Source organism: Epinephelus fuscoguttatus, linkage group LG3 (assembly GCF_011397635.1).
Source record: "Epinephelus fuscoguttatus linkage group LG3, E.fuscoguttatus.final_Chr_v1".
In the NCBI taxonomy this organism is placed as follows: Eukaryota; Metazoa; Chordata; class Actinopteri; order Perciformes; family Serranidae; genus Epinephelus; species Epinephelus fuscoguttatus.
The window spans coordinates 23782288-23796826 of NC_064754.1; the positions used below are offsets into that span (position 1 = coordinate 23782288).

The following is a 14539-nucleotide window of genomic DNA, read 5'->3' on the forward strand; positions in this document are numbered from 1 at the left end:
TATATAGATATATATATATATATATATATATATATATATATATATACATATATATATATATTATACACTGTAGTATTGTTACTTTTACTCAAGTCAAAGATCTAAGTAGTTCTTCCATCACTGGACATCTTTGTAACAACTTATTGCAACAGCAATACATGGAAACACAACTATCAACTATGGGAAAACTGCAATTCAACTTTTCTTCCACAAGATGTCGCTACAGACCTGGTCAACTGTAAACAAACTTTAAACAATAAATGTCTCTTTCTTATGTAAACTAGGGGCAGGGTTTTCAGATAAGTTCTGCTTTTTTTAAAAAAAAAATATATAAGTTTCCTTCTATTTGAGCTAAATATATTCTTCAATCAAGCATAAATGCAGGTTCTGCTATTTACATAACTCTATAATTTCAGGCTGAATCACAATGATCATGATTATGATTCAGAGATAATGAAGCCTACAGTATGAAGGGCTTTAAAGAGGGACTACGCCCAGAAATAAAGGTAAACATTGACGACTTCCTCCCAAATCCAGAAACTGGAGTGCTAAAAGCCAAATTTGTGATGTGATAGGGTTTTAAGCCTGGAGCTGCTCCATAGACAATGAATGATGAAAGATGTTCCAGATGACACTGAGAGCAGGGGAATGTTCTGAGTATATGGGTAGGCTACATACAACAGAATAAAGCTCATTTGGGTATAAAAAAAGAAAACATCTTGTGGGTCCACAAAATCAGGCTCCCATTCATTGTCTGTGGAGCAGCTCCAGACTTTATACTCATCGCAAGTTTGAGACTCACTTCTCTGGTTTCTGGCTTTGAGAGAGAGGAGCTCATGTTTTAAAAAAATAACTGAACTTTCCTTGGCCATGGAAACAGCATATTGGTATTCTCCTTTAAGCCTTTGAAACCTGAGCAAACTGGCTTGATTTCTTTTAAAAACAGGGGAAGAAGGCAATGAGCAAGGAAAAAAGAGGTGACCCGAAAAATTTGCAAGAAATTGTTAAAAATGAGAAAATTAAAAACAAAAAATTAGCAAAAAAAAAAAAAAAAAAAAAAAAGGTAAAAAACAAACAAACAAACAAGGAAATGACCTGGAAAGTGTGCTTGAAATTATAATAACTATGTAACATAATTTCAAAATGTAATAATAATAATAATAATAATAATAATAATAATAATAAATTTAAAATAATTTTTTAATCTCTTTTTTTCCAGTTTATGGGACTGTGACCTGTTGTTGCTCATTGCCTTTTTTCACATGTTTTTGAAAGAAAACACACCCATTTACTCAGGGTTCAAATGTCTAAATACTTGCGAAAGGCATCTGAAAGCAGCACAAGAAAAGTGATGTCGCTCCAGCTTTCAAAGGCTTAAGGGTATATAATAAAATAAAGCTTTAATGTTAAATATACGAGTCAAAGAATGTCATGTCAACACGGATTTTAATTTCTGGATCAAATGACATTTAAAATGAGACTTAATCCATCACATACAGTAGCTGTAGTCTTCCTGTCCTTGTACATCACCTCGTTTGTCCAGCAGGTGGCGACAGACTGTAGAATTTTAAATCTGTTATTTTGCTCGCGTCTTCATAAAAGTAACCAACACCGTGACTGATTAACAGCTCCCAAATGAGTGGGATTTGGCTGATCTTGTAATGCAGAAACAAGGTTGTGCAATTCTGATTCTCAGATTACAGTTTTGGGAAAACAGAACCTGGAAAGTGTTTTTATCCAGAGGAGTGGCGCTGGTTGGAGAGCAAAACAAGGCAGGCTGTTGGTATTTGAGTGGATTAACCTTTTCAGAGTTTTAACCCCAAACATCACTAATATAAGGGACATTATTGTTATTCATACTTGTGCTTTTATTCTTGCACTGAAGCCACTTCTTCCCTGTCTGGTTTATTTCTCATGAGGGAAACTGAAGAGCGCACAAACGCTCCACCAGCAGCAGCGTGTGTGTGTGTGTGTGTGTGTGTGTGTGGGCCTGCTGTAACTCAGTGGGAGGAGCGTTCAAATGAGGATTAGTGCAGTTTCACCTATGTGTGTGTGCGCCGTGGACCAGGTTAAGTAGCTCGGATGAAATATCTACCTCCGCGTACTGTTATGAAAGGAGAAACTATGGTGGTGTGACCCGGAGCGACTGTGTTGTTTATCCCTGGGAGGACATACCGAGCGTGAGTGTGTGTGTGTATGTATGCGTGTGGTGAAACCTGCTGGTCGACGTCGCTCCAACTGCTGTGCGCTCTTCACCGTCCAACCGGAGGATCCGTCCGACGGTAAGAAACACATACAGAAAGCTCCAAACACAACATTTAGTCTCGTTTACAGCTGTAGCTTTAACTTAAATATTATATTACAACATGACAGAGGCATTTCTAGTGTTGTTGGACCACGCGTGTGTGTTTTCTTTGACAGTTGCTGCCTGTGATTGACATGTGCGGGTGGGTGAAGGGTTGGGTTTCTCCACAGGTTCCTGCTGGCTTTACTGGGGGATTCCCAGTTGACAAAAAAATACTTTTAGTTTTGCATCCTTGTTGTAAAGTGAAAGAAGTGAAAGAAGAAACTAAGCAGTGTTGTGTCCTCACCATAGAGACAGACCCACCCTATCTCTAATCATAGCTCCCAGTTTTTGCAACCTCGGCCAATAAAGCAGTCACTGCTTAATAACATGTTTTCAAATGGATCTGGTTTCATAATCTTGCCCGAACCTGCAGTGCTCACAGCTTTATCCCTCATTGCTTGGAAAAAAAATACATATATCCACGTGCTGTTGTTGTGAGTTATTACACAGGCACAGAGGAGAGGTCTGAGGTGCAGCCTACCTGTCCTGATTCACCTCCCATAAGGAGCTTTGAACTCAGATACCCATTGTGAGGCAGGCAGAATGCAGCCGGTGTTCAGTTACCAGCAAACAGCATTAAAGTTTCATGGCTGGCCATCTTGTGTGAGTGTCATTCCTTTACAGGTGTTCCCTTCCCACCTGATAAATCAATGTGATTCACAGTCAGCTGATGTAAACTGAGCTTTTTAAGGCCAGTTTATGAGGTGAAAAGATGTCAAACATAAAAGGCTAAAACTGTGTTGTTGTGCCGGTTTCTCTCAGAGGAGCTATTTCATCCTGTGTCTGATTTGTTACTCGCAGAGAGGTTGTTTTTCCACCTTGTTTGTGTGTTTGTAAGTTAGCTGGATGTTACAACAGCCTGTTAACAGATGTTCAAGGTCCAGTATAAAGGATTTAGGGAGATAGTTTGGCTGAAATGGAATATAAAATTCATAACTGTTTTCATTTGTTTATAATCACCTGAAACTAAGAATTATTGTGTTTTTGTTACCTTAGAATGAGCTGTTTTTATCTACATTCTCTTCCACAGAGTCCGCCATGTTGTTTCTACAGTAGACCAGATTGGACAAAGCAAACACTGGCTCTAAATTCACAGGCTCGTAATTAATTGTTTCGTATCAAGGAAATTAAAGTAAATAAAACTTCATTTCTACTGAGGGAAATGGTTTCAGCTTACAAAAATAGACAGGAGCTCTGCGTCGCTGCGACATGTAATTACATTTCTGGGGAAGTGCATGTTAGGTTGCGGCATCGGCTCTACATCAACGCAGAACCTACGCTGCAGTAGTATAAATCCCACTTAAATAGGGCCGGTCAGCCACCGAAGTTCATGCTTGATACACTGGAGAAATTTAAGTGTGTTGCAGTCAAGCCCCCAGGAACAGTATCAGGCTTTGAAGCCAATTCTACACAGTGACCACATGCGCAATTACAACATCCAGGTTCGTCACGTGATGCCATTGGGCTTCAAAAGACTGTTTCCCATTAACTTAGTTAAAAAAGAGAGAAAGAGACATTTGTAAATATGCATTTTTTTTAAGTGTCACAGCCCACATGAAAACGACCTGTTTCACTATCAGAATTTAATCCATTTGGTCCAATAACATTTCTGAAGTCTAGAAGAGCCATACATAATATCCCCGTTCAAGTTAGCGGAGGGCTAAACCAAAACTTATCTGCTCAGCTACCATAAGTCTATAGCTACCATAAGCCTGCTTTATGGGCTCCACGAAATGGAAGATCTGGGTAATTTCATATCCCTGAAATCGAGCTTCTTTGGCTTCATTTGTTCCTGATAAACTTTCGTAGGAATGAACGGGGCTTGAATTCCGATGTGGTATCCAGTTCTCTGCATACATCTATGGTTGCAATCAGAAAAGTTGGGCATTTGTTCACTGAAAAGAATGACTCAGAATGGTCTGTTGATTATTGAAACAGTTAATTTTATCACAGTGGACTGATCTATTAATTACCTAACAGTTTAAACTCCATACATTTTGTTTGTTTGGATTTTTTAATACAGTAACAGAGGGCATTTTTCTTGTACATTTCTCAAAACAGTTTTCTCTTAAATGCACTTCAATGAAACCAAATTTATTTCCTCTTATTACTTATATTGCCTTTTATCATATAGAGGTTTCCCAGTTGTCATAGAGATGAGTCAGTTGTTACTACAGGACCTGTAGAGTTTGTTCATGGGCACTTTTGCCAGCCATGTTTTTTCATGTGACTCCACACTGTCACGTAATGACAGCTGAACTATCTGTCTCCTCTTCTTGTTCTGGTCAAACAGTTTGTTCTTTATCATGAGAACAAGTGTCCTCCTCAACAGTTTGCATGCCATCATCCAATGTGGCTGCTGTGGTTCATGTGGATGCTCTTTAAAGCTCAGTAGCACACCACCACTGACTCCTTCCTGCACTCTGAGCTGAGCCGCTCTCAGGAGGGAGGGATTTAAATATAACAGGGTTTCTCAGCAGAGTGACCACTTGAAAGGTTTTTGTAAGTGTCGTCATTGTAAAGGATGTGAAATTATGAGGTTTTCAGGGAAGTCGTTTGGTGTGATTTCACCATTGTTTTTGACAAAGCTGCACTTATTTAGTGCTGTTTCATGGAGAGCTGACGCAGTACCGTCTGATCTCATGTTCATAATTGGTTACATGCTGCGAGTCTCTGCCTCATAATCAGCTCCACTTCAGAGACTACAGCAAAAATGTGAATTTCTATGAATTTTCCTCACTTTCATAACGATGTCCTAAACATGAGTAGCATGAACGTAAACACTGGCATGCAGCAGAGAATGCAAGTGAAGCTGAAACTTTATGATATGAGTGCGTGAGGAATGAGAGGAATGTGTGGCTGATCAGTCATCTGTGTGATTAAATTAGATTAAAATCTCATTTAGTGGGAAATCTGTGTGGCTAACATCAGCTTTCAGACCTGCAACCAAGATATTCACACACAGGAGCTCTGTGAGTCTCTGTTGCTGCATGTCAGACTGTGAATAATGGTCATAGCCATGTGATTAGATGTATAGGTTCAGGTCACAAGTTTGTGATTGTTCGGATTTGCTTCACCTTACTGAACTCAGTGCTACCGATTGAAAGTAGTGTTGTTGAATTAGAATAGCTTTTTCACTTTAGAATCATAAACAATAGAAAGTTAACCAGTGTTTTATTGTAATTAATGCAAGACAGAAGTTAAAGGGACAGTTTTATTTATTTATTTGTTCCAGTTTATTAATTTAAATAGATACATTTGGCAGAACTTGTGGGAAATTTAAGTGAAACAGGTGCTGCAGTCACCATACCAGCAGGTGTTGTAGTGTGTTAACCTGTCCCCCCATTCCCATCACAGACACAGCCAGCTCAGCTCTGTCTCATGTTTGGGATTAGCTCCACCTTCCCCACCCATGCCCTGACGCTGACCCTAAGAAGTCACACACAACATGAAAGCTGTGTGGCAGTGGTGACCAGCTGTATTTTTTTGATACTAACGTGTCACCGTAGCCTTTTATTCCACTTCTGTGTCCGTTAACAGAATAGTTCAACATTGTGGGCTGCCTTGCCAATAGTGAGATGAGAGGGTTAATACCACTGTCATGTCTGTGTGGTTAGTATGATGCTAGAGCTGGGGAGGGATTAATTTAGCTTAGCTTAATTTAGCTTAAATACTAGAAACGGGGTGAATGTCTAGTCCGGGTAGTCCAAAGGTAAAAGAATTTGTTGGGTCAAACAACCAAGATATAACGTGTGTTTAGGTGAACTGTATCTTTATATTTATGGTTATGTGAATGGTGTCAGATGCATTCACTGTTTGCATGGACAAGCGGCCACCTTGGCTCTCTTTAAAGGCCTAGTGTGTAGGATTTTGTGGCACCCAGTGCTGAGGTTGCAGGACTTAAACTTCTCCCATGTGCTAAGCGTGTAGGAGAACTATGATGGCCGACGCAAAAATGTGAATGGTCCCATCAAGAGTTCTAGAGCCAGTGTTTAGTTTGTCTCTTCCTGGCTACTGTAGAAACAACATGGCGGACTCCTTGGGAGAGGACCCGCGACAATATCATATATATTTTCTGGTGATTATACACCAATGAAAACATAGTTATGAATATTATACCATTTCTGCCAACAGATACCCCAAAATCCTACACACTGGACCTTTAAGGCTGAAAAGCAATTCCAAAACTCACTAATTAAAACATTGTATCACATTTATTCAATTCATACATCAACAGAAATGCAACAGATACAATTTGTAGTTATAGAGAGGATAAATGCTATATTTTTTAGCATACAAAAGTCAGGTGCAGTGATTTCCAGGAGTCTTTTCATCAGTGATATTGCCAGTTTTCACATTTTTGTTTGTGTACAGATTCGATATGTGTTAATGAGATAGCCTTGGGGCTCGCTGTTGTCCCTATGCTGTCAAGCCTTTGCTAGGTCAAGCTATTGATGTTTCGAATTTAGCTCCATACGAAAACATACAGACATCAGAGTGGTCAGTTGTGTTATTGTGTTAAAAGTTGGCCTACATCTTGGCCCATTTGTTGGCTGGCCTGTGTTCTAGTTAGCACAAAGAATCACCCTCTTTCCCCCAGCAAACTCTCTGTGACATCTTTTAAAAAAGCTTCTCTTTAGAGCGTAAAGAATAGAGATAGTAACTGAATCTGGCTGAACCACTTCTGTTGTCCAGGAATGACCCAAAATTAAGGCACTCATTATGTTCAGGCAGCCTGCAGTTTGTCATCTGCCACAGGAAGCATATGGATGTTAAGTAAAACACTTTGCATGAGGTGTAAGAGGCAGGTGTCTACTACATTAGTTTGCATCTCTTTTGCCTTGAATATTTTTGAGAAAAAAAGGTCATAATTTAGTGAAGTGTGCAGCCACTTGAAAGCTACAGAAAACCTTTTCATTTCCTCAGCTGAACTTGTTTTAAAGGCAGAGTCTTAGTGAAAAAAGCCACCGCTCATCTGTAGGCAGAACACTTAAAGAGGTGCTTGAGCTGAACTTAGAGCCTAAAAAACAACAAAACAGCAGCCGCACACTCAAACACTGTGCATATATCAGTTTAATACAAGCTTTCGGTCATTGTGACCTTCTTCAGGCATAGGCAAAGGCAAAGTCTTAAAAGGGTGAAAACAGAACTGACAAAAACAGGTTCACTAGTCATCCACACCCAAGCAAATATTTGACACAGATGAGCCCTACAGGCATTTTGGTATGCACTGTATTCCCTTTAAAAACAAACTCAAACTTTTTGAGTAAGCTGTGTATCATACTGTAGCTTTTCAAACCCCTGTCTTCATCCAGCTGGTTGATTATATGAGTGCAGTGCTGCAGCTTGCTCTCATCATCTCTGATAAACATCTGCGAACTTCACAGACATGCTGTATCTGCCATTCCACACGCAACATGTTTTTTTCTTTTATCAGCAAGTGAGATGTGATGCAAACGAGTTATAGAGGAAGCAGCGGGAGCAGAGATATGATATACCCACACCGAACACATTCTTATCACTGACAGAAGCCTATTGTAGTGTGGGGACGGGCTGAAGCCTCATACTAACATGGATGTAGGAATGATGTCACCAGCCCACATTGTGCACATACAATGTGGTAATTTAGCTTGTGGGGGGTCAGGAAGAAACAGAGTGAAAATGTGCTATGACCTGTTTTTTAAAGCATCTGAAAGCATTCGTAATATTTCAGTTATGATAAATGGGAGGGTTGTAATGCTGTGAAGAGTTTACATTCTGTGGTTGCACACATATTACACATGTTGGGTCTTTAAGGCTGATTCTAATACTGGTGTGACGCTTGGGCTGGCAGTGTCAATCTGGTGGTTGTTCCACTGTTTTGGAATGTCTCATCAGTATGAATTGGTGTGAAATTTTGTACAGACATACATGGTGTTTAGAGAATTAATCCTAACGGCTTTAGTGATGCACTGACTTTTCCTCTAGCGCAACCTTTAAAGGTGCTGGATGCAGCAATCAGAGCATTAATACAGCAGCAGAACACTATGTGCTTTGTAAAGAGAGTCGAGTAATGGTGTCCTTAGCAGAGAATGAAGTCATGCCACCTCTGTGTGTGTGTGTGTGTGTGTGTGTGTGTGTGTGTGTGTGTTGTAATCTGAGCTTCTCTGTGGTTTGTTTTGGTAATCTGGTCTAGCCTTGTGTGCTGCCACATTGCACTGTGCTCAAGTGACGATTACCTCTGCGCCCCTCATGGTTAACACTGTTTGCTCTGTCAGCACCGTTGCCTTTGTTTAGTGCTGTTTATGGAGTTAGCACTGTTAGCTGCCAGCTGCCGGCTCAACCACCTCCATGTTGAGAACCGTGTCCAGACAATTCATATGCTCTGAATTTCGCATTGAGCCCCTTGAAGATTGACATTTGTGTTTTTGAGAAAACCATCTCGACAACTGTTCATGTGAAATTTGATCCACACATTCAGACAACTATCCAGGACAAATTTGGGACCCCCTGGTGTTTCATGTAGCGCCATCATCAGGTCAAGATTTCTTCATTTTATGACCAAATACATGCAAAACTAATTGCATTCCCATCAGCATTATAGGTACTATTAATGTTAGAATGCTGACATGCTAAGCTATGTTAGTGACCATAGTGAACACACAGGCCTAGATCTATAATAATAACTAGATACCGGACTGTAAGATGGAGCCCCATTCAGTTCAATGGAACTGCTTGCCTGACACATAAGGCAAAAACTTCCTAGCTTTCAGTTTTACCACCACTGTATGTGGCCCACTAATCATTCGGAGTTGTGTTTCTCTTGCTTTCTCCCACTCGACTCATAGACTTTACATTGTGATGACATTGCAGATTTGTAAATCGCGGTTCTCAGCTAGAGGAAAGTTTCAAGAATTGAAAACCTCCATTGATCAAAAAATCTTAATAGAAAGAGTCGTAATTGGCGTTGCTTGCAGTTCAAAGTGTCTTGTCAGTGGTTTTGCTGTTGTCTCTTTTTCAAAAACACCCTGTGTGAAGTTTTTTGGGCAGCAGGGGATTTTTTTGCTGCAATAATGCAAGTAGCCGCTGGGAAAATTGGAAGCAAGGCTCAGCGGCGTTCCTGGCAGTCTGGTCTGAGTAAATTCTTGCAGAGCCCATGGCTTTAGACTTGTCTTGTTTAGATTAAATTGGACTGTTTTTAGGCAACAAATAAATAAATGCATAAAGCAATAAAAATAGAATAAAACAGAATAAAATAAAATAAAGAATAAATTAAATAATTTGGTAAAAATGAAACCAATTAAGATGTTTCCATGAGAATGATATACCTGGCACTGGACCATGATTACAGATGATGATAAAGAGATAAAGTTTACAGAAAATATAATTGTTATACTGTTGGATAAATTTAAAGAAAAATGTGAAAAGTTGGGATTTTTAGTCGGTGGCTCGTTGGAACATTACAAAAAAACATATTATGCTATGTTCTATGGTCCTTTCACAGTGTTATCCAAGGTTACATCTTAGTCCCCTGAGTGAAGACCAATCAGTACATTCTGTATACACACATAATGTACAGTACATGTAATGACTCGTGCATACACAGGGGAGAGCTGACATTTGTCTTTGCAAATATCAGTGGCAGGAAGCAGGATACTATCTCACCTGGTTACAGTAAAAAGCCCCTCTCTCTACTGTAGGCTGAGCCCTCTTTCAAGAGACTTACAGCATGTGAAGTTCACCATGTCTTTCATCCTAACAATGGGGCATAAGGGCTCTTTTATCCTCCTGTTGTCCTATTTATGTCTTTATCTACTTCTTTCACTGAGCTCCATTTTTGGAACACAGTATTTTTCCCTTGCGGGTGTTTGGTACTGCTGTTGCCTAATCTTCTCCCCTCCTGGCTACACTGAGCACCTTTGTGTTTGAACATGCTAATGAATCTTTTCTCGTGATCACTGAGCAATATGGTGGGAACAGCCTGTTTCTAAAACCAGTTTGGAGTTGAATACAACAGCCAACACCCTGTTAGCCCTCATGTGCATGTGAGAATCCACAGACATGCAGCGCGGAGCAACACTGCTATAGATCTGCTTACATAATCACAGTCTTATCTCATAAGCTATTTACACTCATTATTCAGCACCTGGTAGGCTTGTGTTGTTTAGAAACAGACTACGACAGGCTTTGTGGGGTTATATAGACAATTATGATTTAAGTATGATACAATGAAGTTGCATTGCAGACTTAGTTTAACAATAGCAAAACTTGGCTTTAAAATGTTCTCCTCTTTCCTCTTGTCTTCAAAATAAAGGCCCAGACACACCAAACCAACATCAAAGAACTAGTGGCAATGAAGGTCAACTGTTGCTTTGCCTCACCGACCCTGTGTCTGGGCCAAAAAATTGCACTTGAACACACCACAAAGACTACAGTCAAGGGTCAATCAGCATGTATGTTTTGTGCCTGCATGAGAGGCATAACTCTCCATACCAGCAGGTGGCAGTAGTCTGTATTTGTCACTCAAAAAGGGATACAGGAAGATTGTCAGGACGGATTCAAGATGCTAGTTAGCCACTCAGCACTTTAGCAACACAAGCTCATGTTGAGAAATCAAATTATATTAATAGTGATTAATTAATTTTAATTGTTGTTCTTTATTAATTTGTCTCCATGACATTTAACAGCAACAATTAGATGTATGATCATGTAAGATATCCTTGTGTCCATTTTAAATTTGTAATTTGCTTTAAACATGAGTTCAGTCTTAATCTGTGTTTGTCCTGAAGATAAATGGCCTAACACAGCGGTCACTGAGGGGAATAAAAGAGACACAGACAAGAAAATAAATGGCCTTTTTCCTTCCTGCTGTGTTGTCGATTGGTTGAGAATGGTAAACACTATAAATTATCAGACCAGGCACTATCTGTCCCTTCAGTGGCTTCACCTGTAGCCCTTAAATATTTCATCAGCTGCTATCACTTTAATGGGCCTGTCTGTATCTGGGTTGCCATGGCTGCCAGTTGGCCACTGTCAATTTTATAATAAGGCTGGTTCAAGAGAAATGAAACTCAGCTGGAAGTTGCAGTCTAGTATCTAGCACCCAAAATACCTCACTTTGGACAAAAGTTTAAAAAAACAATGTGGTGTAATGTGTTAAAAGTGGATCATATCCACTCTGTATATTAATCAGGTCTGTGGGATTGAGGTTTAAAACTCCTGTTTAGCAAGAAAGATGATCTGTATTCTGAGTGAAGGGTGTGTCCTGCCTGTAAGCTGTTTGTCCAGGCCACGCCTGTTGGTTGAAAACCTCTGGGATGGCATAAAGCTGACAATACCAGAAACCAGATCAGACAAAAAATGACAAAACCCCTGGAGGCGAGAATTTCGCTCTCATTTTTTCCTCCGCGTTTGCTCCTTTCATTCTGTCGAAGCTACTTTGGCAAAACGCTGAGCTGCAGCACAACAGCCAAGCCCATGTTCTCACTTTGTCATCATATTTACTTTGTGGGTGAGGAGACAAGAGCCTGTTACTCCATATGCAACACCACTTGTAAAGCCATTCCTACTGAATAGAAATTCCTAGTTTCCAGCTGTAGTGAATAAATAATTACTTTAACCAATGCAGTAGTTTGCAGTTGGCAATGCAAGAAAGACATGACATGTTTTAGCAAATATGGATTGTGTATAACAAGTCCTGGCTATTAACTGATTCCTCTTCCATGAGGATGAGCCAAATGCACACCACTCTTGTGGTAAGGACTTGAGCTGCAGCATTGGACATTACTATTCAATAGAGGTAGGGAAGTTGAGTCACATGATCTGACTCGAGTCAGACTCAAGTTGCAAATTTTAGCACTTAAGACTTGCTTGAAAAACACTGATAAAGGTCTCGACCTGACTTGAGACTTGACTTAGACTTGAGATAGATGACTCAAAAGGACTTTTTTTTAATAAATTACTTGGCCACTGTCTGTGTCACTGATTTGAATATAGAAACTTGATTAGATGATCAGAATTTCAAATGAACTGACTCGTGACTTGTTTGAACTGAGCAATGACTTCACTTGTCTTGCTCGACTTAAAGCAAGGACTCAATGTGTTTGATTCCCACCCACAGAACCTGGGACTTGCTTGAGACTTGAAGGTTGAGACTTAAGACTTCTTTGTGACTTGCATGTGTGTGACTTAGTTCCACCTCAGTCTGCATCAGACCCACAGGAATAAATGAATGCATCCAACCAACAGGAAGCAATACCTCAAAAACATGATGTAACCTTCCAAAAAAAGTAGCAGTAAAAAGTACTGAGTTTAAGACTGCTGGTGTGACCGAATACTTGGCTTGTAAGACCTTCAATCACGGCCCGACACCAAATAAATCAAAGAGAAAACAAGTCAAAAGAAGGAGAGCAGTGAGAAGAGAGGAATATAATCAGTGCACCAAAGCTTATTGTTCACTTAGAAAGCAGCAACAATAGTTGTGTTGTAGCGTCTCATGTATTTTCTCTAATTGCCTGTTGGAAACAAGTTTCTTTCTTCCTGATTTGTAATTAGTTTGCAATCCTCGGTTGGAACCTATATGGTATGTCATATCAACACAGAAATTCATACAAAGTATTAATATGTGCTTAAGTGGTTCTTACAGTTGTTATGCACCGAATTACTGAGGCAAATTCTTTCTATATGAAAACCTACATGGCAGTAAACCTAATTCTGATTTGGATGTTAGGTGGAAATAATCCACAGTCCTCAACACTGACATATATTTGGGAAAGAATTAATGCATTGTTACTGAATCACACTCTGAGAATGACGTTTATCAGTGTTGGTATTGTGTGTTTCTCAGAAACATGACGCTGTGACGTCTAAAGGTTCTCTCATATGTAAAAAAGAATAAGTGTCTATGGTTGTATCCAACTGCATCTGCATCCCAGACTGGATTTGTCTTCTCTGTTGATCCTGTCTCTGACTGTGGAGACGTGGAAGCGAGAAATATGTGTAATTATCAAATTGCCATAATTGGATAATTGGAAATTAGGAGAATCCAGGGAGGCTTGTGGAGCAAAGAGATCACTATGCCCTCAGTTTGCGACTGTAAACACACGAATACACACACACACACACACACACACACACACACACACACACACAAAGCCACATTCTCATCTAAACATTTAGATCCCAAGACCCAATTCACACACATGCACGAAAGATGTATTTTTGACAACCTATGTTTTGGCGTGTGCTCTGCTCGTCCCATTTCTGGCTCTACTGTATTTCAGGTTATTTTGAGCAAGTAGAGCAGTGACTTCTGGGTAACTGTGGGCTCTCCCTCTGTGTGACAACATGACAGCAGGTACTGTAAATGAGAGCACAAAGTAGGTCATGACTGTCATTAACAAGCCCTTTACAAGATTAGTTTGAAAAGCACATTTTATTCTTCAAAAAAAAAAAGTCTTTGTTGTGCTGTAAAAACTGCACATTTCATATTCCAGAGAATTATAAGATGCTGGTACTCAGTCTCAGCTGTGGTGTATGAGTTTGTAAATCCAAATCTTGACCTATTTGGCTCATAGATCAAGGGAGAAATGTTCTGTACCACATGGAGCATAATTGAGGAGGAGGGCAGTTGTGTATTGTTGTCTGAAAGGAGCTAATCCCCACTTACATCAGGCTAATCTCGCAGTCTGTTTACCACTGAAAAAAACAACACTAACAGAACCTTAAGGGGCTCCGTATGAAACTCAAAGACGATAACCTGTCAGCATGGTTAACCTACGAGACAACAGGACCAACACTGAGACAGCTGAAAATGAACTTGAGAGGTAAAGTGAGGCTGATACACAGATGAAACAAGCTGAAGAAAATGAGTCTGATCAAAGCACGCTGATGTACGGGCCACAGCAGATCAGGTTACCCAGACAAAATGTTTGAATAAAGAGCCCCATTCAGCCTTTCCTGGTTTTATGCATGTTCAGGTCAGAGCAGGCTCAGCAGGACAGGATAATTCAACATATTTCCTTTCTGATATTTCACCAAATTATGACTCATCAGTACGCTACTGTTTGTCTGTCACTGTTTTCCTCAACTGGTGACTGAAGTCCAAACAATAATGAATTTCTGTGGCCAATATTTTGATAATTTAGAGTTTTAAATGATTTGCACGCAACATTCAGAGCATTGGTATAGCAGCAAACCAGTATTTGCTATATA

General features: G+C 39.8%; 1 protein-coding gene across 1 annotated transcript in view; it reads left to right on the forward strand.

The window, feature by feature from the left end:
• Window positions 1-1979: 1979 nt before the first annotated feature.
• Window positions 1980-14539, forward strand: part of fhip1aa (FHF complex subunit HOOK interacting protein 1Aa) — a 43333-nt gene continuing 30773 nt past the window's right edge. The window contains exon 1 of the mRNA XM_049571243.1: window positions 1980-2282. The gene's annotated coding sequence lies outside the window, so the exon portion shown is untranslated. The remainder of the gene's footprint in view (window positions 2283-14539) is intronic.